Here is a 23,306-nt window from a genome sequence, read left to right as displayed (position 1 = left end):
ATCAATAACGTGCATTGTGGTATAATCTAGTGCCTGGAGAATGCTGTGCTTTCATCTCTTCAGACAACACCACAGACAGAAACAGGGAGTTTTCTACCTGCAAGGAGGTTTATAACTGTATAGGAGTCCCTATAAACATAACTAAAGGGAACCATCTTGGACTAATATAATCAAGGTTCCATGATTTTTCTATCTTGCATAAATTTATGGAATGAGTAATTCATATCACGACATAAACTGTAGCATTATCAGACATACAAATATGACTGTATCTGAAAAATGACACCAAAAAAATTCGTGAGCATTGGCAAAACTGTTTAGGAAGCATTTGATCCCCATCACAGTTAGAAGTTGGAATTTTTCAAAAGGTTGCAAGCATTTACATTTTTGGTACTAAAGTTTAATAAAGACAATTCTTATGTTACCCTTCAGAACTTCTGCCTTTAGCTTTCAGACTTAAACATACCAAATTAGATTAATTTAATTAGTTATAGGGAAGAAGTTTTTTACAAGGAGGGTGGGGAGGCTCTGAAACAGGTGTCACAGAGACAGGTGGTTTTCCTGGAAAACATCAAGATCAGACTGGAAGGTGCTCTGAGCACCTTCTGATTTAGATGAAGATGATATTGGTCATTGCAGAGGGGTTAGACTTGATGACCTCTAAAGGTTTGTTCAACCCAAACTGTTATATGATTCTAAATTGAAAGCCTCAAATGTCTGGACAGAGAGAGGCACAGTTTTGAACTACTGTCCTCACACATCAAATTTGGCTGGGAGGTTTTTCCTTCAAAATATGTTTCAGCTTCCTATCAAAAATGTTTTCCAAAGGAAAGAAAAAAACTTTAACAAACAACCTTTCTCTCTGTCCCTTGACACCTTCCGGGGGGAAATATCCAAACATTTTTCTCACACAAGAAATTTTTATGAAAAAGTACCTTCCAGGGTGCTTTGGTTTGATCAATATTCTACTTGCTTTTCTGTCTTCCACTGCAGTTATTTCACTTGGCATAAGCCACTAAATAATCTTCTAGCCATAAGCTGAATTCTCAGAGAAAAATAATCACTACCATAAATTCTGTGTTTCTTTCCTTTTCCTCTCCAAGCCAAATAATATTTAGGGTTTTTACCAGTGCAATGGAACAAAACTGCTGGAGCCATCTCCAACTTTCAACTCAAATACCATCCAACAACTTCCCAAGTAAATAATCACCCACAGAATAACAAGTCATATATACCTAGCTAGAGAAAAAATTTTCCTTCTGCCACACTATGCAGAACATAACTCTAAGTAGACCAAATCTGATTGGATGAAATAAAAGATGTAATCAACCCACCATCTTGCACCCTGAAAATGATCAGTAAAGGGAAGAAAGTTAATTTCTGAATAGTGTATGTACCTGATAGGAACACAAGGAAGCAAATCCCAGTCACCAAGAGTAGCTGGGGCAAGTCTTCAGCAGCTTCACTAGACATCAGCACCCACAGCAGAGCTCCATGATCTACTGCCTCTCATCTGCAGCATCATCTTTCACTAAGAGATGTAAATCCTCACCTATACCCCAGTGTAGGGGACCCACATCACACAAAATTGTAATGTATTTACTGCTCTCGTTTCAAGTCAGGTCATGCACTGGAAACATCCCTGATTAGCAGTGAATTATTTAAAAACAAAGAATCAGTGATGCCATATGTGACTTGCTGGCACTGTACCCCACCCAGTCCAAGATGGGTGTGGATGCACACAAGAGCAGAGAACCCCTTTTCTACTTCTGTCTGACATAACATTGTCACTTATTGGCAAGAAACAGGTGAAGACAGAAGGTGCCCAAATTCAATTTTTCCAAACATTTTGAGATTAAAAACCTTTAAGAATTCCACAGCAGAAGCCTTGTGAGTTCAAACGCATTGACAATAAACATGCTTTTTCCATTTAGGCTTTAATAGTAGCTCATGGATCTCCATGAAAGGTATGTAATGAAACACAATCTCAGTGAATTGGAAATTCTTTTACTTTCAAGCCCTGTCACACACATTCTGTTTTTTGTTAATACCAACTTTACTGTAGTTATACCACTAATGAAATAAAATCTAAGTATATGGTAGATGCAATTTCTTTATCCAAGAGCTCCCAAAACAGAATAAAGCTTCAGTTACCTCACTTTGAAGCTATAAAACCATTATCATGATTATTTGCTTTGTAGAACTAGAATTTTTTAAAAAAACCCTATTCTCTAATACTGAAAGATCCATTTAAACCCCACTGTTTTCTGACAAGGTTGTCTCAGACAGTATTTCTTCAGTTAAAAGTAAATAAAGAAGATAAGCCAGCAAGCAAGTTCCAAACATACACTGCTTCTACCTTGAACATGATCATTTTGCACTTTTTTTTTTTTTTTTCCATTTTAAGAAGGGAAAAGGCATCCTCCAGAGATTGTTCTGCACCCAAGTGAGGGATGCAATTAAAAATCAGTCTTGTAAAACGTTATTGTTTCTCTCAGAAAGGATAGCAATCGCTGTCTTGTGCAACCTGAATGAGCTCCTACTGTATCCCATGCAATTTGACCCTGTTCATCAGAACTGTTGGTCCCCGTGTGCTTGAAAGGTAAACCTAGGATAGTGAAGCTGATAATAGATAAAATCAGCACCTAGACTGGCAGACTAATAACAGATATTCTCTAGACAATAACATATAACTTCTGTCTGGACATGCACTTTCAGTGTACTTCTGATTTTAATAATTTTTCAGGGAACATATAGATAGTATACTTTAAACGAAACCAGTTCCCTTCACCTATTAAATCAAGCACATAAGCACTGCAAACAGCCCTTAAAATATATTTTTATTTTGAAAGACTTATACGTGCATGGTGCATGATATTGGTGGGAAAACAGTCAGTCAGATGCAATGTCTATTTTTCAGTATTCTGCCTCTGTCTACACTATAAGCAACTGAAGCCTAAGGAAAGAGTAAATAAGCGAGGGAATGGAAGCAATATTTCCTCAACAGCCAAGGGACTTCCCAAGTCAAAGTCTGTGCCTATACCTTTGCTCTTATAGTGCTTCAGGGGGCTTTTGCCACAAATTCATTAAATGATTTCACAGGCTGCTTGTAAAAAAGAATGTCCAACAGTTTTAAATTTTTTAAAAATTCTTTTAGGTTGAAAAATTGTCTTTCATACTCTGATTCCTTGCACCATAAGAAACAGAATAAACAGTCTGCGCTCTTTTCCACGCTGTTCAAGGTTATACAAAACTCTGGGAGAGTGTTCAGATATGATTCTCATAATGTGGAATCTGTCAGTGAATTTCATCTGCTCATAAATGGAAGTTGTGTTGTAGTCTTGATTGCTGGTCTTTTTTCCTTTTGTAATTTTCATCTTTCTCTTTTGGGAAAGAAATCCAGACCAGCATGCAAACTTCAACACACCATGGATTTTGCATGCCGATATGCAGCACCATGTGACATTTTCTGTTCATTATTCTTTCTCACTGGTGCTCAATTTTGACTGTTTGAAGAAATTTGAAGATAAGTTTTCAAGGAGCGATATACAGCATTGCTCCAAGACCTACTATCTAAAAGTTAAAAGCTAATTTCAGCACCATTAATGCAACATGTGTACTCTAGGTTGGTTCCAAAAATGATTTTCTTTTTATTATTTGAATCTGAAATTTCATCTGCTATTTTTCTGAAAGCTCACTCTATAACATTAAGTTTTTCTAGAGCTTTTTGCCACAAGAGTTAGCTCTCACTGCCTTAATCATTTGGTCCAATTAGCCAAGCTGGCCAGTTCTGCGCAATGCACATTTAAAGTACTCATTTTAATACTTTAGTGAATGTAGCAAAAAAAGAATTAAAGCTTGGAGATAAAAAAGAACTAGAGAACTAAACATTCTAATAACACATATATTTGACAATGGCTTGTCTTTTACATGCCAGCACCTGATTTCTGCCACTCAACCTGTGGAGTAAGAAAATCCTTTTTTTTTTAGGATTACGGTGCTTTTTTAACTAACAAAACCAGGAAAAACTGAGAAAAAATATTTTCCAGTGATTCGTTTAAAGTCAAAGAGTACTTAATCCTGCATAAGTGGATGTGCAGAAGGTAAATTAAGATAATCTTTGTAATGCTCATGGAGCTATTAAATTAGGAGAACAGTGTATTTCTTTTACTGTATGATCATATATACATACATATTAAAAAAAAACAAACCTGAGCATTCAATCTATGTGCTTTATGTGTAAAGAATGATATTGAAGAATTGTCTCTATGCTGCTCTTTTCCTACAAGATACTGTGAAATGTAGCATCTATCTTGTTTCTGCCATGATGGGATTGCACACCTGAGAGAATGTGGCCGTTGATTTTAGTACTAAGGAGACATCTCTGTGCACAAGTGGCAAATAACTGCATGTGGCTGTTTTGAGGAGGTGAAACAACTATGCTCAACACAAAAAGGAGACAAAATCTAATCATAATTCAGAAGTTAAATTTAGAAGCTGTATCACTCTCCACACATTCTTCCAGCTTATGTTTCCAAATTAAGTCCTGGATGCCAAAAGACAACTGAGAAGTTAAACATGCAGTCCTCTTCCACATGAGTTACAACACACAGTAAAATCAGCGGTAAGCGTGAGGAAACAGAGTGATCTCAGTCTGGATGCAGCTCTAGCACGACTACGCAACAGAGAAGAAAACGTAATTGATGCACACAGTAAAAGACCATCAGCTTGCAGAAGGGACCTCACTGATTTTGCCATTTGATCTTCCATGAATAATTCTAGAGAAAGACCCAAATTAACCCGCCAAGCAAGCATCAGGGAAGGATCGAGCTAAAACACTAGCTGGTATTCCTGGTAAATACAGGAATGGCACTGCTGCTCAGATCACAGTGTGTAATTATACTGGGAAATATGAAAATTCTCAATAATAATGTTTTATTACAGTTAAGCTTAAAAGCCAGAAACAGCACATTTTGGCCAGAGAAGGATGTGGCTGCAGTCCTGATCTGCAAACAGAGCTAAGCACTTCACTGCTATTTTACTCACAACATGAGATTGGCTCATGAACGCTTTTATTGGAAACAGTCTCAGTGTTTCCAGCTTCCAACACCTTCTGCTGGCCCACATCTCCTACACAGCTGGGAAATTTCATTCTACTTAGCAAAAAGACTACAGCTAATTAAAAGCAATGTAGTCTTTTGGAAGGCAAAGAAAGGAGCGTATTCAACCTCTCCATCACTTCAAACAAAAATGTTCACATTCAGTTTTGCTAACAATTTTGGAACAAATAAAACAACCCTGACTGTGAAATGCAGGCTTTGAAAATGTTTAAATGTATTGAAATAATTGATATACTTAAATGTTGCTTTTTTTTTTTTTTCTTTCCTAGAACAGCTCAACAGATATTTCAAAACTTTCAAAGAAAAAAACATGCCACACACTGCAGTATCTCCAGCCTTTGAAGTTCATGTGGGGGACAACTCCATCTATGAGAAATGCTCCTGGTAAAGACAAGTATACATTTAACTACAGTTAAAATACAATACAACCTTTCTTCAGATAGGTAGCTGCTCTTTCCCCTACACTGATCATTCCCAGATATGGGGTTTTTGCAAGTGATTCCCTGCAGGTACCCAAGTCAGAACAAAGGCACACATGTTAGTGCTGATGGCTTTCAATCCTAGAAGTGAGAAATCTGGATTAATTTAATTCATTTCATTAAGAGGGAGGGAGGAAGAAAAGAAGGGAGGGAGGGACGGATTATGTTCTTCTTCCCCCATTATATTAGCTTTAGGTGAGTGCTACAAGCAATTAGGCCTGACTTGTGCTTCCAGCATCATCCTTGCCAAAAGGTGTCAGGTACTTAATTAAGGAAATCAAATAACTGCTGTCAACCACTCAATTTTATCAAGCTTTACTCCAAATTTTTCTCCTGCAAATCAAATTTATCAGTGCACTCAGCCTCCTCCAAACCCCCACACTGCTGCATTGCCAGTCACTGAAAAAAGAAGGTTCTTCAAGACTGCTGCTGTGGTCCCATCCAAGTCAAGGGGTCACACTATGGGGGAGTTAAAGGAATTGGCTCGCATGCAAATGCCCATGCAACTGGAGAGGTACGTATGGGAAAGACAGCTGTCAACATGTGGACATTTTATGAGGGAAATACTGAAAATATTTCTAATTGCTGACTTGCAGATTTGCACTATGATATCAGTGGAAAAAAATTAAGAGAGTGATAAACCGTAAACTCCTGTTCTCATTCTTTAATTTTTTAAAGATTTTTACAAAAGCTAATCCCAACAATAAAAAAAATAGTGAGTTCTTGTTTTATAAGTAAAGGAAACATTTTCAAAAGGAAGAAGCTCATCAACATACTGATGACAATCTTAAATATTTCAAGATTCAAAAGAGATACTGGAGTAATTTAAACAATTTTCCACCTTGGAATTTCCACCTCTTATTTTCATATAAAAGGAAACAAAAAAAGTCTTCTAGAGTGTTTGAGACTCCACTCATAAAATGGAGAATGCCACAACTAGATTCAGAAAAGAAAAATCTGAAAGAATATATTTTGTAACTGAAAAAATGCTCTAGGTTTTTTTTTTTTATTTTATTTTAACACATTGCTTAATACTGAAATAAAATTATTTCTTCAACAATGGGAAAATTGGAAGGGGGAAAAATATCCACCTTGAATGCAGCCTGACTATGACATTGCATGCATGTTTATTCTCAACAGAAAGAAAGAAATGCGTACTTTTTTATTTTCATGAGAAAGTACATTTTTGGGAGGATGAAACATCACACAAGAGCAGCAAATGTTTAACCAGGAAATCTCTCAAAAGCTTTTTCAATTTCACACTGCTCCAGTACCCTTTTTATCTGAACATCTTGTCTCTGTGCATTTTACAAATTTCCAAGCTGTTATAATGCTCCCAGACTGACAGTGCCCAGCAGAGCCAGGTAGCAGTGGGGCCTCATTGTGCCAGCCACAGTACAAAACAGAATGGCACACGTTTTATCTGCCCCAAATTGCTTCTAATCCAGCAGCTGGGACACGTGGCTGACGGGCGATAGTGCAATCGCAGCCATCAGACAGACCCTTCTCCAATGATGTTGTCATGACTTCACACATGGGTTTATAGTAATATTTATCAGTCCTATGCATAAAGGTTTTATTCTGAAGAATAATTAAGCATTTGAAATCTCTTCAGCCACCGACTTTTCAGAAAACCCCATATTATCCAGGCTCCAGCCTCTTCTCTCTCCAGCACAGTGCACTCAGAGCCAGTGTGCTCTGCAGCCCTCTGGAAGCTGTCTAAGCAGAGTCCTTTTACACACAGCTATTTCATTTCGAAAAAGCAGCTGAGGCTTTTTATTCCCTGTGTGGTATTTCTGCTCCCAAATTGCAAGTGATCATAATTTCATGAGAAGCAGTTTAGAAAGTGAAAAAAAAAATAAAAACCCAAACAAAATAAAAATCCCAGTTGGCTACTTTCCCTATGTAGAAAATAGTAGACTTACTACAGAAGTTGCTTGCTAAATATCTGAATTTACTGCCACACTACATAAATGTCCTGGTTTTGCCTCCACTTTCCATTTTAAAAATAGTATGGGAATTTTTGCACGCTTGTTCATCTGGTTGGGCTTGACTGATAATCTTCAGTTTGAATGATCTGGGAACAGCAGTCTCTGATACACCACTGCTTCACCACAGACTTGTGGTTAAATACCTAGTTATGTCCTCTAGACATAACTAAAATTGGATTTTAAATGGCACTGTTATAGAAACAATGCTGTTTTCACATACACATTTTACCCAAAGAAGGTTTTTGCCCCTTCAGAATTCATTCAGCATCCATACAAAAAATGTAAGTGGTACTGCCTATCAAAGAAGAAGGTACTCCTAAAACTGATTTGATTAGAAGGAAACTTCTGCTCTAATGATGGTTGGTCCCTTTCAGAAAATATTTCTCCAACTACTCAATTCAGTGCTTTGGCAGCTGGAGATGGTGATCAGTCAAGTCTCTCTTCAAGCTGTAATAACTTTTTAGAAAATTTTTTATCATACGAAACCCAGATATATGAATAATAGGCTGCTTCTTAGCACCTGCTTAATTATTACATTCAGGCTATATCTCTTCTACAGGCATTTTTAATTTATCTCTAAGAGGATTTATGGGATGGAGATGCTATTTAAAAAAACAGATGATGAGGTCAGTGCAGCCCAAGGTATTTCATTTCAGCTTTTACAATTAACACGCACACAGGAAGTGCTGGAAAGATCTCTGAAGAGCAGTGGATTTGTCAAGTGCTCTGGCTGTCTCCCACATGCATTTTCAAGGAGAGGTAATGGAAGGCCTACAACGAGTATCAGAAAGCCACAGACAGTTCTAGGAGAGAGTGCTGCAAAAAAACCAACAAAAAACATGCCACAAAGAAGCACCAGATACAGAATTTATTTAGTTATTGCAATAAGCTACACCAGTGAAAAAGATCAGCTTTGCTAAATGGACCTTCTTGAGAATGAAGTGAGCCTCACTCTCTCTTGATAGTTAACTTTCAACTACCACACTTTGGTGGCAGAATTCATTGAACTTGTGTCTGTTTTTAAAAGAAATGTGACTTCAAGCATTACCCTTTGACCAGTATTATTATTTCTATCTGCCTCAGGAAACACAGAAAGAGCAGTTTAGATGCTGTCTTATTAGAGATAGGGCTGTGTAGGTCGAAGAAGGAAAATACTAGGAAATGCTATTAAACCTAAACTCCATGCACTGACCTGGAACCAGGGCACTGCTGTGAGAGCTGGCCCTCTCTGGGAAAACCACTGCTTGTTTGAACTCAAGCTTGGAAAATGTCTCTAAAGTGAACTGAAAGGATTTGAACAGATCTACTAATACATATATAAGCTATACCATATAGGATACATCCCGACGGAGAAACGGCATTATATAACTATTGTTAAGGAAAAAGCAGTGCTGAAGGGGAGAAACAGAGAAGAAGGAGAGGAAGGAAGAAAAAGAAATCTGGAAAGCAGAGACTCAGGGGATGAATTAGGAGAGAAGAATCAGTGGTTTCATTTTCACTTGTCTCCCCAGGCCTTGGTAAGGCCTATAGCTCAGCTTACTATATTTAGAAATGGATGCCTTCCTGCAGGTTTATTCAGAGATTTGAACTGGAAAAAATTCTCTTGTTAGGAGAAGAGAAAGAGAGAGGGCAAAACATCCTCTTGTGCCACAAAGACTGAAATTATATTTTAGATTAAATTAAATCTTTAGTAGAATAAGACACCCAATTTTGAATTAGAACTTGGAGTTAAATACACTTACATAATTTCAGCGTTAGTGGCTGGATACAGAAAAGCAATAATTTATTTCTCCATTTGTTAACAGCTCCATCTCTGAAAGATAACTTCGTTTCCCAGACACAGTTGGCAGGAAAGTCAGATTTGCAGTATATGAGATACCATCATTTTCCTTTCCATCAGCCCTGCCACATATTTACATCAGAAACAAACCAGAACAAACCTCTTTGAAAATTACCAACAAACCAGAAACTCAAACAAATTTTTAATTCTAGAGAAAAAAAACCCAATAGAGTTTCTGACATAAATTACCATTTTTTCCATTATTTGTCTGGGCCATCTTTATGCCAGCTGAACAAGAGAAAAATAGGATCAAATTAAGGGGTGCTCTCAGTTACTTGATACCAACTCAAAGGTAAAGCATGGCTGGATCAGATGACTGCCTATTAAACCTAGGGGAAGGATTATCAGGCGTTCTCAATTTATGGAAAGGGTAACTGTATTCTGAGGGGGTGAGGAAGGGTTACTAACAGTAAATCTGAGTGGTCTGCTGGAAACTTTCACAGGGAGAGCGATGAACAGCAAATGCTGTCCAAAATGGATACAAATATGTTGTCAAGTCGCTGTGACAGATCCATTATGGGTGAGCAGCTTAGCAAAATGAACTCCATCTCAACTGTCTCACAATATAAATGCCACAAGCTCAGAAGGACCTGAGCTTCCAGTTCCCCCAGCCCTTTACTCTGAGGTTTGCAAAAGTGAGTTGCCATTCAAGGGAAGCAGCAGGTCAAGGAAAGCCTTATTCACAAGAACAACCACTCTGGGAAAGACCCTCCTGTTCCATGCCAAATCTGCCACACTGTGAAATTACACATTTTCAAGCACATATGCTCCCACAGTTGCTCTCTTCTCCTCCAGCTGCAGAAAGCAAATTTTGATTCTGCTACAGAAAACACGTCGTATATCTATTTGCATATTCTGATTTCTCAAGTTGTACCACAATGTCATAGCACACTAATGCTATTTTCCTACCATGAACTAATGAAAGAACATAAGAAGGCTAATGATCAAGTGGTGGTAGCAACTTGTAAAAGGACATTTCCTAATGATGTATACATGGGACATATATTTGTGAGTGAATGCTAGAGCTTTTAAAACATATTAAATTTTCAAAACCAGAATATTTAACGCAAAGTTAAGTTTTATGATAACAGTTAAGGCCCATTACAACCTTTGCTCACACTTATGTGATTGTTCAGTAAAAGCCATTTCAGCACATGTTTAAGTCTCATTAAGGTCTCAAGAATGAAACCCTTCTGGTTTGCTGAGCCATGGCATGATCAAACAGCCAAACTCAAAAGATCTTCAGAATAACCACAGTAGCAGGGCAGCAGAGTGGGGACTGAGGAGAGGTGAAGTGCACTATATCCACTATTCAGGAAGATTTCTCTCATACTGTGGTGAATTTAGTAAGAAATTAAATAATCTACAAGATTTGATATTATTTCTCCCCTTTAAAATTACTGGTATAGCAGACACCAGAGTTTCATAGAGGATCTCTTGCTAATTCAGTATAGTATGAATATTGCCACACGTGTAGATCTGAGTGCAGGGACAAGTAGAAGAATATATCAGAGAAAAGCCACAGTCAAATATGTCCTCCTAGCCAACATGATGAGAGACAAAAGTACTGTAGATGCCCTCCTCATCGAAAACACAGCAACTCCATTTGTTTACTTAGATCTAACCCTGGCCTTGATCCAAAATCCTTGTTTGATGCCACAAAGTAGGAAGAATAGCAAGGACTGCCTCCTGGATGATGATCAGCTAGCTTAGAATGTTGCTTCACAGGACGAGATACTGCTAAGAAAAGACACAAAAGTTTAATGCACAAACCAAATTATGCAATAATCACTTTATATATATATTTTTATTTCTTCCTGCTCTCCATTCTTCCCCTTTTCCAGTGCTACAGCACAAGAGCAATCCACCTACTGGTGAGATATTACTGTTTTCAGTTCTGCTCAGTAAATGGGCTGACAGCTGACACCAAGGCTCCTGACCTCAGCCAAGGTCTGACGGTGAGTTTCCTGCCACTGCAACCCAGCCAACACCGTGTGGCTCATTCATGGGGCAAGGATTCCTCACTTACATCCAAGAGCTGGCCAACATTCGTCATAGAAATCGTACACCTGCTTTATATGCAACATGTAGTCGCTTAAATCCACCTCAGTAATTCAGCAACCATTTCCACTCCCCATCCACCCATATGTGTTTAAAGCACATAGTCCAGTGTTTACTGTAATACAGCTTTTTAAGACCTGTGTACCTCAATATTTGCAGCAGTGGTAGACTGGTGCCAGTTCTAGTACTGGAGGTTTTTTGAGATGAATAAGTGTTTTTGCATTTCTTTAACTGGCCAAATCCTCACTGGTCATGATTTTTTGTTTGTTTTGTCTGCTTTTCTTTTTTTTTTTTTTTTAATACAATTATATTATTGTCATGAACTCTGATTGGATATCCAATCTAATAGACTTTGAGTTTTGCATTTTTGTCTCAACAGACTGAGTAATATTATTAGTACAGTTTGTTGAAAGTAAGTGATCTTCAGTTTTTCGGTTTTCCTGTATTAATTGAAAAGATATATTAACTTATGTAAACATCTGCCCTAAGTTACCATTTTCAAATGATGACCTTATGAGACTGGATAAAGAAACAGCCATTAACATAGACTGCCATGAAACCAAAGGAGAAAGATAATGAGATATCAAGCAGATTAGCATGAAGCTAAAATGAAAACAAACAACCCACACATTAAAAAAAAAAAAAAAATAATAAACCAGCCTCCAGTCTTCAGTATTTACTGCACATATAATGTCAGGTTGTTACTTTTACAGACATCTTTCTGAGCCTCTGCACATTGCAGTACCCTCTATTAGAAACAACACTGTCAGAACAGAAATAGCTTCATTTTCAACTCTGTCTCCACTGAAAGTTTATGTTCAATTTTTTTCGACTTCAAATTCATCTCTTGGGGGGAACAATATCCACTGTATGACTGCTGAACCATACATAATGGTATCACTGTAATAAATAATTATAATAATTAATTTAAATGCAAAACAATATGTTGACTAATTTTAAAAATGAGTTTTCTTGAGTTCTTACACATAAAGTGCATGTTCACTGCACAGTTTACCTCTCCTGTACTTTTGAACTACTTGTGGTTGGTGCTCCTTCATTTTCTCTACACACCAGTTACTGGCATTATTCCTTAACAGAGAAGCAACTTTTCCTAAATACCTTCAGCAGATTTTATTCTCTTCTGCCTTCCTTTGAGAACCTGTCTGAATCTGGTCATTATGACTCCAATTTCATCTCCTTTGTCCTTTTGCTGTGTTCAAGCCATACAACCGATAATTAAAGCAGAATGAATCAAGGTGGGGAGTTGCCATCACAACAAGTAATTAAGCACTAGCAATGAGAGAAACCCAAGGCACTGAACCAGGGATAATGAAGGGTGTTTTTAACGGTATTTGTTCACTTTCCCATCCCCATCAGCTTCTCACTGTAGCTCCTTCACTATAACCCCTGCCACTGAACTCTCACTTTTGGATTCTTCATTTCCCTCTCTGCTTCATACTTCCAACTTGCTGGAATGTGATTTCCTGAAACAGCTGCCTGTGTGCCTGCCTCTCTTTTTCAGCAAAGTGCTGTTCCTCTTGCAACAATACAAGTCTCACTATCCTTCTCCCCACATAATGAGCTATATACACATCAAATCCACTGGCTGACATCTGTTTTCCTGGTGGATTTTAGGACATTAATTATTTTAGTATGAAAAATTGTTCAGTGTGTTAATGGCTTGACAACATTGTGTGTGTGTTACAGACTGTTATTCTGTCACTTTGTTTCTGGTTTAAACCTGTAGTACAATCTATATTATTTCCATTTCCTCAGCATCAGGCTTTCCAGAACACTGGACACTTGCTCCAGTCACAGCGGAGGAAAACCATTTATCCTCTTAGATCTTTCCTCTTTTAAGGAAAGATCTATCTATGAAATGCCTTAATCTTTTACGCTATATAACAAAAACTCATACACAAGCACCAGGAAGAAAACCTCTGCTGAAAAGGTGAGCTCATGGAGTTTTCTGATATGAATACTTCCTTTTCTGCGAGGAGGGAGAGATCCACATATTTCTGCAGCACCATTCCTCCTTTTTCCGCTTCCCACAAGCAAGAATGGATTTTTCCAATCCATGATAAAAGGCAACATAACAATGGAAAAATATATCCACTTGATCCAGTGTTCTCAATCACATTTACATACACACATATGTAACACTGATTTCTCTCAAGCACTCCTGCAGTATGAGTGCACCTCTCATTTGAAGCATTCATGCTCAGACCCCATTAAGTGCTTGCCTGTATAATGAATTGCAGGGTATTACATACACACAAACCAAACTTCATTTTATCTAGCAAAGTACAAAATTCTGAGCTGTAAGTAACAATGTACCCACATTTTAGAACATGCTCAATCCACATGTGATATATGTCTGGGTGGTAAACTGTTCTAGTATGAAAAATATTATCACATGTTTTACCTTCCCTGGCATTTAATTCACTGTCACTTCATCATCCCAGCATCCCATTTGGTGCTACTAGTTTGCCTTTGATGGTCTGTGTCAATATGAATGAAAAATGCAAGATAAAACTCCCAAACATATTTGATATCTTGGATGAAGTGATCAAAGTAAAACAGGCTGAAAGGAATGAAACTCTCTCCCACACAACTTCATAAAAAGAGAACTATGAAGTATAAACATAGAAGTTTCAGAAATTTATCATTATGTTCAGACTAGAAGAGAATGCATGGACATTTATTTTCCTACCTTCATTTTTAAATCCTAGCCATAAAGAAAGTTAGTGTAACAACAACATGTATTGTAAGTAGGATCCAAATCCTATCAGGAGTGTGTATATATATATATATATGTACATATACATATCTTGTCTAGACTACTTCAGAAAAAGTTACTTGAAAAAGGATATCATTAAGCAGTCTCCTAAACTGGTTTTCAGAGATGGCAAACTAATAGCTATTTATAACTTCCTTTTTTTTTTTTAATACCTAGAAATTTCTATTGAAACTTTACATTGCTGTTCCAAATTTCTCAGCTCAACTCTCTACAATTAAATACACTTTTCTACAATGCATCTATTTGACTGGCATAAACAGAGCAGGACACCATCTTCCTAACTTCTTCTGACTGCCAAAACCTTTCCAGGAATCACTTCCATGGTGGATGTCCCCGTGACAAAGTATTTCTAGAGCCTTATGCAACCTTAACTCAAATCCTTTTAAATTTTGTTCACTATTTCTCTGCACTGAAGGAGCCTCACAAACTTCAGTGTAAGCCAAACTCCTGCTTGGTCAAACAGCTGTTTTGTGAGACCAAACAGATCTGTAGATGCATGCCCTAAGTAAGAATAATAAAATTTAGCAAACAGCACAATATAAAACTCTAGCCTTACTTTAATCTCACTTTTATATACTAGTAACATCCTTTTTTAAACACTGCACATTAATTAAATAGCCAAAGAGAAAACAGTGCCATTAAGAAATTTAATGCTGTTGACCATTACTATACCAAATTATCTATTAATTTATGAGCACATGGGCTATAAGTCAATTCCATCAGATTTTCTGAACTGTCTTCTCATAAGCCCAAATATTCTTTTTCACAATAGAATATCTTAGCATCTTATTTCAAGAAATGTCTTATTGAAATTACTTTATTTTTTTGTTAAATACCTCCTGACATATATTATTTCTACATAAAATGATAATTTACAATAATTTAAACCTTGTTTTTGAAGTGTCATTTAGGAAAAACTGAGCTGCAAATTTTCATTTCCCTGCTACTGGTGAAAATGCAAAATAAGAAGGAAAATGAATTGCAATTACACTAGCATAATCAAGATCAATTTGTCATGTGGTAATAGTGTGATAAGATATATCAAATTCAACTTACCTATCACATCAGATGTCCATGAGCCACAGTTCCACCTCAATCCAAAGAAAACTTGACCTGTTGAACATGAAGCAACATAGTTTCACTCATGAAAAAGTCTTGCCCTCTTTAAAACAGGCTAACAAACCATGGATTTCTGTGGGGAAGGACGAAAAGCAGTTTAACACCACAGACAACTTAGGATCCCAAAACTTTCTTTTCACTTTTTGTTACAATTTGAATATGAGCAGATAACTTTGATTTCCCAGTCAGTGTTCTGTCTCATTTTAATATTTATGCAGTGCTCACTGGGGTCCAGCGTTTGGCTCTAACAAGTATCTCAGAAAGAAAAAACCCTAGAGGTTACTGATTGTTAAAAATTGGTACACACAAATTCTTATGATGCTCTTTGAATAAATCTGCAAAGACCAGAAAACAAGACATGGTTTTCTTCCCTTCCTTCCACTTTTCATCTTTGCTCCATTCTAAATATTTTCTCTCTCAGAGAAAAGTCAAAAGAAGGGGATGGAAAAGGGATGTGGAAAGAGACAATAAGGACTGTCAGGGAGATGAGGGGGCATTTTTCTGCCAACAGTACCATTATATCCATTGCATTTTTATAAAATCAGCTCTCTAAAAATCATAGCTGTCAAGTATTTAGTCCTTGTATATTCACTCAACCTGAGATCTTGAACAATTTTGCTGAAATTTCTTGAGCTTTAAAGCAAGACAAACAAGACTCCCTATCAGCTTGCATTCACAAAAAAGGAGAAATTAGAGGCATCCAACACTCATAAATGTATGTAGAACATATTTAAAATTCTTGAAAAGAAAGCAGCTTCAGTTGTCTACTAGCATGACAGTAATATAACATCAGTGTGAACTTGAGATGATACAACACCACAATCTCCATCTTTTGGTACACAGAACTGTAAGTGTGCTATATTAACTGCCTCTCAAGAGAAGCACCAAACATTCACCACTGCTGACTTGTATTATTTCACTGACTCCACTTATGACACCTGATACTGTTTATTTTATGAAATATCTATTAACGTTGGCCTTCCTGTTTTTCTGTTGGTCATATGGATGCAGGAAACTCGACTGCATCAGGATGGCATCAGTAAGCAAAGGCTCAATCCCATTTCTACTCAACTGAGTGGCAGAATTGCCATTAATTTGATAGGGAGTTATAGCAGTGCCTGAATGACAAAATATATCCTCCAGTCCACCTTTTCTTGAAAGATATACAACAATATTTTAAGATATAACAGGGAGGGAAAAAAAAATTAAAAACATAGTTTTTTAGGAGAGTTGAGACAGGAGATTATTTCCATGGCTTGTTTTGTGGTGAGTCATGTCTGACATATCTAAGTGCAAATAAGAAAGTACAATCTAACACTGTTACATGCTGCAAGGTTCAAACCAACAGCCTGGCTTTATAATGAATCAGGAAATTTCCTCAGGAATAACTCCATCACAGCATACTTGCATGCTGTGAAGAGGAAAGACATGCAGACCATCAACTTTCTGCTATTGCCTGCAAGCAAATTGCTCTGCCTTGCTTTGTCACACACTTAACAGCTTCATGCAGGAGAAGAGTTACATATTCCTTTGCGCTGATTTGCAGCACTTGTTTTCTATTAGAAGAGTTTTCCTAGGGAACATTTCAATAATTTAAAGAGATGAGTTTTAAGCCAGCTGGACAGCGCTGTGCAGTTCAGATTAAATGCATCCACCACTTTCAAACAACCAACCCAAAGCTGATTCTCCACCCCCACCCGTGTGAATTCTACTTCACTTTGCTCTACATTTCCTGTGCCTTGAATATCTTTGAAGTAATATTTGCATTAGGTCCTCAGAAGCAGTCAAACCTCTGTCTTTGAAACTATTAGTAATAGGAAATGAAACTAGCTCCTTTAGTTCCCTGCTGATCTCAGAAGGGTCTCTCTGTGCATTTCCCCAAATGTGCACAGGTCCTGCGGGCTTTAGTGGGTGGTGCAGGCATTTGAGCAGGCTCTGCCAAGAATAAGAAGAGCCATGAATGGGAAGGGCTTTCTTTCTTTTTCTTTTCTTTCTGTGAGGATCTGAAAACATTTTAAAGATGAGTGGCAAGATAAACACTGGCATAACTATCTCAACTATATAATATATTTGCTAAAATCTGAAGTAAAAAAAAAATAAAAAATTTAATGCTTTAAGATCCATAATTTCTTGAAGAATATTGCTCTTTATGTTTTAAATCTATGGTGTCTTCCCCTTTATTTGCATTTTTGTTTAGAGGAAGGTTTATGAATCAAAATTGGTGTGACGGAAATATATTAGCAACATATTCAATCATTGATACATATGTTTATCTAGATTAAAAAAATTAGCTTGAAAATTCACCAGGTTTAATATACAACATTTTTCTTCTTTCAATTTCAAACTTACGTCCTTATATGTAGAACTGAAAACATTTGCTTTTTACATCAAGATGGAGTTCATGACTTAATCTTATCTTTGCTTCCTTCTTTCAAAAGACCATCACCTTTCAGTGCACAACACAGTTATGCAATAATAATGACAGAAAAGGTCTGTGAGGGAATCCTGTTAGTTGTGCTGTGTGCTGTTTGTCTGTAATATGGCTATTTACAATAGGAAATATTTTAACTTTGGACTAATCCATTAGAGTAGAAAATGTACTATATGAAAGCTGATACAAATACAACTGGAAAAAACGTGCAAGTCACACAAACCAATATCCAATTTCTTAAAAGAGTTAAAGCTTAAAAAAGTGTAATTTTCTCAATGAGCAAACTATTTGGCATGGAGTGTAATTCTGTTTTCCTCTTAAGGTTGTTTTACATTTGCTGCATATATTTTGTTATGTATTGTTTAATTCTCCCTCAAGTAATAATTTAAAGACCCTCAGCTGTAACTTATTACTCCCTAATGTCTGAGGCAAGATATTAATTTATTGTTTCAAGTACAGAAAACAACAACAGCTCAGGTATCACAGTGCCTTTAAAGACAAAAACTCATTTACTGCTCTTTTGCTGTGCAGAGCTTCCCAATGAGCCAGTCATGATGGATAAAACTACATGTACTGAAGAATAATCTGCTCACTTTCATGGGAAGGACACACAGCAAAATTCTTGCAAGAGAAAGACAATGTGGGATCCCTGTGGTGGAGACTGCCATGTCTGTGGCTCCCAAGGAACCAGGCACCTTGGAGAGATGTTGCTAATATGAATTTTAAGAGAAATTCCATGATGCTGCTTCTCTTTTCTGCCATCCATAAGTGATAAAACCCTGTGATACAGCAATTCCTGTTTCACAGCTGTGGCACATCAGGAAAGAGTACCTCAAAGCCAAAACACATGTGGAAAGATGAGCTCTTGATTTGGGGTCTAAATTCAATATTTCATTAATCATAAAAGATTGGACACTATATTGTAGTGATTAACCCAGATAAATTTTCACATTGCACTGTTTTCTAGCCATGAAATTCTGTAAAGCACTAGATAAGGATTGCTTCTTTCATCCAGAGCACCAGGAGACCACTGGCAATTTATCTGAGAGGACTTTAGATAGAATCAAAAAAAGCAGTGTTGATTAACATAACTCAGTATTTTATTTTAAAAAGAGTTTAATGGAACTGAGAAATTGAAAGTTTGGGGATATGAGTTATACACTGCTTGTGCATTCAGAAAATACAGAATTAAAATGAGCAGGTCAAATTTTTCTAAGACTGTTTCTAGCTAAGGTAATCTATGGACTTCTGAAAAAAAACACTGAAAACCAAAACCAAAATGCAACCGAAAAACCAAGTCAACTACCCAAACCTAAGAGATTGCCTAGTTAGATTGAATAGATTTGCATAAAGGAGAGGAGGAAAAAAAGCAAAACCCTTTCTATCAAAACATTGTCATAATGCTGTGAGACCATTTTACAATGGAGCCAGTGAAGACTGCTCTATGCTCCTAAGAAAAATACACACTTTTTTTTATAGAAAGCAAACCAAATTAGGCTTACCAAGAAACATTGAATTTCATGGATGGCATTTTGGAACGCTTTATCTCTAAACTTTAAAAATGGTGCTACAAGAAGTTGGACCTTGTTAATTTGCTGATGTGATCCTGAGAAACATTGCAAGTTAACACATTTAGATAAATGAGCAAAGAAGTCAGAAAGTGGGGGAAGGAAAACATCTCTGAAATACAGCTCTGCATCACAGTTACCAAAGGCTAAAACAAAGATACAGTTGCTAAAGACATCAACAGCACAATGCTTTACATGCATTTAAAAAAATCTATCTACAATAACTGACACTTGAATTAATGTTTTCCAGTATCATAAGTGAATTGAAGTAAACTACAATTATTGTGCAGACACATTTCTGACCCAGCAAAGTGAAAGCCAGTGATGCAAAATGCAGTAACTTGCTAAAAGGCTGTCAGCCACAAGCTGCTGAGGTCAGGTACTGCATTCTGGAAACAGTGATGCAGCACCTGTATCATGGGAGAGCATTTGTGCAATCAGAGGCATGAGAAAACTCATAGGAGTCTTGCATCTGTCAGGCTCCCATGGATAACTTAATGAAGGAACGGAAATGAAACACACTGTGTGTCAGAGACAGCATTAAAATGAAGCATTTAAAAATTCATGTCTGAAATGATAACAAATGCAAAAGTGTCCTGAACATATGTGGGCCAGATACTTGGTAGTGCCAAGCTGTGCTCTCACCAGGCTGTACTCAGAGAGGAGGTCTGCAGGCCTTAGTTTTTTTAATACAGTTCTTTAATAACTCTGTTTAAAAATCAGATAGAGACTAAAAAAAAATAAAAATAACTGAGAAAAATATCTAAACACCTAAATTTCTGTTTATACATATATATATTTAAATACAACTTAATGTTATAAACTCCTGCCAACCATTAAAAGGTTGAGTCAGACTGGACCAACATAAGTGTTGCAGATCTCCTCATGGTAGGATGTTCTTAGTTCTGTGGCTTTTCTTCTTTATTCATAAAATTCTTATACCTTAATTTTTTTGTAAAAAGTTATTTATATCAGGTAATAAAACTATATTCCTTGGGATAGGAGCAAAAAACAATATTTTTGCTTCTTAATTTTCTTCTCCATAAACTCATTCATCATTTCAGAACTACAAAACATTAAAGGGCTAAAGTAAGACCAAAATATGGATGCCTTTAGATCTTCATTACATTTCTAAACACTTTACCATCTGTAGTGTCCCTGCTTGTCAGATTTCAAAATCTAAGATCACAGCTATATGTGTGTTCTTTAACTTTCAACCCAGACATACAAATAAAGTCTCAGAAACAATGCTTCAGATAAAGGCAAATGGCTTGGGATTGTCATATCTGCTGAAAAACCTCATTCACAATCACTGAGTAAATCCATTATAGACGTTGACAGCTTTAGATCTATGCATTACGTTTTGGGGAATAAATGTCACTACACAGTTAGCCTTTATAGAGCAAAGCTTTGGTTTTCTATATAAATCTGCGTTTAATGAGCCTTGAAAGAGATGATTACTAAATAACAGCCTGCTGCATTCAAGCTCAACTGCCTCCAATTATATTGTTTATAATTATATAATTGTACAATATAATGTGTGTCCAACAATCCCTGAGTTTTATTGCTGCACAACACTATGACACCAGCGTAAATCACCTTTTCACTTTGACAGTCAGCCTCTTTCACTTTGCTTAGTCAGCCCACACAAATGCACAGAGAACTGCACTTTTGACTGCTGAATGCATCAAATCAGCTCACCAGCCTCAGCAGAAATAAGAAAGTAATAGAAGTGGTCAGCTTACAAAGATGAAGGGGGAAAGAGCACTGTCTATACAAGGAAGCAAGGGAGAAAAAAAAAAAAAAAATTAGTTCAAAACTCTATATCCTGTTAGTGAATTTTGCTTCTTAGGGTGTTTCTTGTTGGCAGATACTTCCAGATATATTGTGCGTGTGCCTATCCAAAATACTCATGAGAACAAGTGCAAAGCAGTTAACATTAATAGGTAATGTTAATTAGTAGGTTCTTTGTATTATTCTTACTCCTATATGGATACTGCAGCATTTGCTGTAATGCCACTAAAATTAGCAAAAATCTTATTAGCAAACACACCATTATGCTGTTAAACACCTACGCAAACCTCTCCTCTTTCTCTACATTCAAAGAACATATTTTCTGCACTTTCTTCCGTCATTTGAAAACTAACCCAACTTCCAATCAGCAATTGATACACTAGTATTCAGCATGCAATTATAAACTCCTGCCACAGAAATTTAAGCCCAATCATTCATAACACTCCATTTTGACTTAATAGGGACCCCATTTCTTTGTTTTGAGAAGCTTTGCTACACACACCTTCCAGAGTAATAAAAGTCTTGTTTTTAATTGTGGCTCGAAGCCCTCTGCCTCCATCCTCTCTCCAAGCACATTCTCCACACAGGAATTTCTTCTCTTCTCTTTAGTCCATAAATTCTTACATCCACACCACCTGGCCTTTTAATCAGTGAAGCTCCAATACCACAACCCCCTGTCAGAAGGGTTCCCATCAGCACACAGCTATCTGCTACACTCACCCTCTCTGCTCTTTGCTCTTGGCTGCTTGTAAAGTGCCAACTTTGAATTGGCCTGTAGTGACTTTTAAAACTTGCCGCCTAGTTTTACCCTGAATCAATACACTGAATTTTGACAATCTGAAACTTTGATCTTTTTAACATTTGAGTCATCCTGTGGCTACTAGTTGAGCTCTTAAGAGAGGACTTCAAGTGTAGGGCTTTCCACCTTCTAAACCGCTGCTGTCCGTCCTCCTCCCTCATCAGCATTTTCACACCTTTAAAATTACTCCACTTGCAGGCACCTGTACAGCAAGACATCTCTCTCTGTGCTTGATGATTCAAATCACTGTCTTCTGAAATCCACTGCTATTATTCTAACAGCTTGGACAATTTACTAAATTGGGGGAAACTGGTTTAAAACTAGGATTAATTTTTTCTGCATTTCCAATAAAATTACTGCAAACCCCTTTTCAGGTCCATTAACTTCAATATTGTTCATCAGTTCCTAAACAGCCCCTTAACTAGAGTCAATGACTATAGAAAAGCAAGGGATCTGAACTTCTCTTCAGTTTAGATGCTGTTTGAGAACTGTAGACTAAATTCAAAATCAATGTGGAATTATAATTATGCAGTTATATTAAAATAATAACTGCATCACCTTCTTTGTTCTTTGGGAAACGTATCACCATTTTTTATCAAACAGCCCACTTTTATATTCTGTTTCTTATAAAGATTCCTCCAACTGATCTTAATACAAACGTTTGTATTGTGTTGAATAGAAAAATATCAGGTAGTGGAAAGCATGATCTCTGTCTCATAGTTTTGTAAAACTGGCTGTCACAGCAAGAAACCCCACTTAAATGACAGACATGCAGAAAATGACAATATTAACTTCCATTGAGATTTAGCAAATAATTTCCCATAGCCAAGCAACCTTGTTGAAGAGAATCCAAGCAGAAGCCAAGTAAAGGGTACACCCAAGGGCAGAAGGGAAAAGGTGCAGTGAAGAGCCAGCCCATGCAGTGTCCCCCAGCCACTGGTCCTCTTGGCCAGCACCACCTGGGGCTGCTGATGAGACCACAGGGAAAGGCAATGTGCTGTCAGCAGAAGATATAGCACCACTTTTGTTCCCAGAACAGAGTCCTCCACATCTTCCAGATCCCAAAAACTACTCCAATGTATTGACCCAATTTCCAATGGCTGTGCTGTCCTAACTAAAATGTCTGGCAGAGTTTCTCACTGTGTCCTCCCCACGTGCTTCCTGGGTGAGCAGCTGCACCTTGCCTTGAACCCTGGTGCTCATTACAGCAACAGGAATGACAATGCTGATGGAAGAGACACTTTCTGCTAAAACCTGAGAATGGAAATACACCTTAAATTGCTAAATCTGCTAAATAAAATGGG

At 37.1% G+C, this 23,306-nt stretch overlaps 1 protein-coding gene across 15 annotated transcripts in view; it reads right to left on the bottom strand.

Annotated features, from left to right (window-relative positions):
* The window catches only part of LOC107199801 (poly(rC)-binding protein 3-like), a 501,970-nt gene that overhangs the window by 285,984 nt on the left and 192,680 nt on the right, over positions 1 to 23,306 (bottom strand). For 14 of the 15 annotated variants that reach the window (XR_001519308.3, XM_015617344.3, XM_015617343.3 and 11 more), the window contains exon 3: positions 15,348 to 15,404. The exons of the other annotated variant lie outside the window; for it this stretch is intronic. The gene's annotated coding sequence lies outside the window, so the exon portion shown is untranslated. The remainder of the gene's footprint in view (positions 1 to 15,347; positions 15,405 to 23,306) is intronic. 15 annotated transcript variants of the gene reach the window in all.

Source organism: Parus major, chromosome 2 (genome assembly GCF_001522545.3).
Source record: "Parus major isolate Abel chromosome 2, Parus_major1.1, whole genome shotgun sequence".
Taxonomy (NCBI): domain Eukaryota; kingdom Metazoa; phylum Chordata; class Aves; order Passeriformes; family Paridae; genus Parus; species Parus major.
Note: the sequence above shows the minus strand (reverse complement) of the source record. Positions and strands in the feature narration are given on the sequence as shown.